Raw genomic sequence first — 1,827 nt, forward strand, 5'->3', positions numbered from 1 at the left:
TGTATGTATGAGCTCAAGAGGCTTTTGGGCTCTTGAACTTGACTCCCTTGGAAAGCTTTTTCTAAAATGTTTTCCGAGTAAACATCCTTCACATAATTGATCAGGGTGGTTGATGCAAGGCAGTCTTCTCACCATCTCTTTCTTTGCAAGCAAATCGAGTCCTCCAAAGTTGAGATGCCCAAATCGAAGATGCCAGAGCCAAGAAGCATCTTTATAACAGGTCTTCAGACATTTGGCAATATCATTTTGAATGTTGAGTGAGAACATTCTATTTTTAGACATTGGCACCTTAGCAATCAAGTTACCAATATTGTCTTTTAAGAAGAGAATATTTTCTTTCAAATGAATATCATATCCTTTCTCCAAGAGTTGCCCTAAACTCAAGATGTTGCTTTTCATATTTGGCACAAAGTAAACATTAAAAATAAATTAATGCTTTCCATTTTTCTGATGGATGAGAATGTTACATTTGTCTTTCACCTCTATCTTGGACTCATCTCCAAAAGACACATTGCCACTTACTGATCGCTTACTGATTCATCAAGTTGTACGAACATGCTTCGTCTCCCACACATATGGTTGCTTTCACCGGTGTCCAGGTACCATGTACTATCTTCACCTCTTTCATTGCCTTTTTTTGCTAGAGGTAGAGTGTTAAGTAGAGTGTCATCTTTTTCTCTTTTTTCTTCTATGTAGTTGATTCTTTCATTAACTTTGTACTTAGGTGATCTACATTCTTTCGCATAATGCCCGAACTTGTTATAATTATAACACTTAATTTGAGATTTATCATACCTTGAGTTTGAGCGCCCTTGATCACATCCATTTGTAGATCTTTCTCCTTTCTCATAGTTATTGTTGGTACTTCATTCTTGCTTGCTAGCATGACTTCGTCCTTGTTCACTACCTCTTCCATGTTGGCTTCTAATGTTGTTGAAGCTTTCATCTTTTTTAGTTGGTTGGAGATTCGTCTTGAGAAGTTGTTTGACAATCTCTTCATTCATCTTCTTCTTCTCTTCATGGGCTTGTAATGAGCCCAGAAGTTGTTATATCGTCATGACTTATAAGTCCTTCGTCTCTACAATAATGGTTGTGATACTATCAAATTTTGAATCTAACGATCGAATAATCTTTTTCCATGATAGCCACATCTTCTAACTTCTCACCATTTATTTTTAGTTGATTGGAATTGGTAATGACTCTAGAAAAGTAATCGGAGACCAACTCGCCTTCTTTCATATGCAAAACATCAAATTGACTTCTTAAAGTTTAAAGTCATACATTTTTAACCTTCTCTTCTCCCTTATACGAAACCTTGAGCTTCTTCCATGCTAGTTTGGCTGAATTAGCACTTGAGATCTTCTGAAAACCATCTTCATCTAAAGCTTGATAGATGAGGAAGAGAGCCTTCTTGTCTCTCTTTCGCAAGTCTCGTAAGCTATCTTTTTATGTTGTGGATAGAGCGGACTCATCGCTTGGCTCATTGTAGCTTTTCCGTAGCCTTTCTCCACAACCTCCCAAATGTCATGCACTCAAAAGTGTGCCTTCATCTTGATACTCCAATTGTCGTAGATGCTTTCCTTAAGCATCGAAACTTGGAAGGAAACCATGTCACCGTTTGCCATTACTCTATAAAGGAACCTTTAGGTTCTGATACCACTTTATTGGAATGGAGAAACTTTTAGGATATGACAAAGGCTAAAAAACTTATGGCATAAGCTTCACTATTATTTAACAGCTTTATTTTGCTTGATACAAACTCAAAGACTCCACCCCTATTTATACTAGTGACACCTCCTAAATTAATGGCTAGGATTGTGTCACCAC

Source organism: Phalaenopsis equestris, unplaced genomic scaffold (assembly GCF_001263595.1).
Source record: "Phalaenopsis equestris unplaced genomic scaffold, ASM126359v1 Scaffold000061, whole genome shotgun sequence".
Lineage (NCBI taxonomy): Eukaryota > Viridiplantae > Streptophyta > Magnoliopsida > Asparagales > Orchidaceae > Phalaenopsis > Phalaenopsis equestris.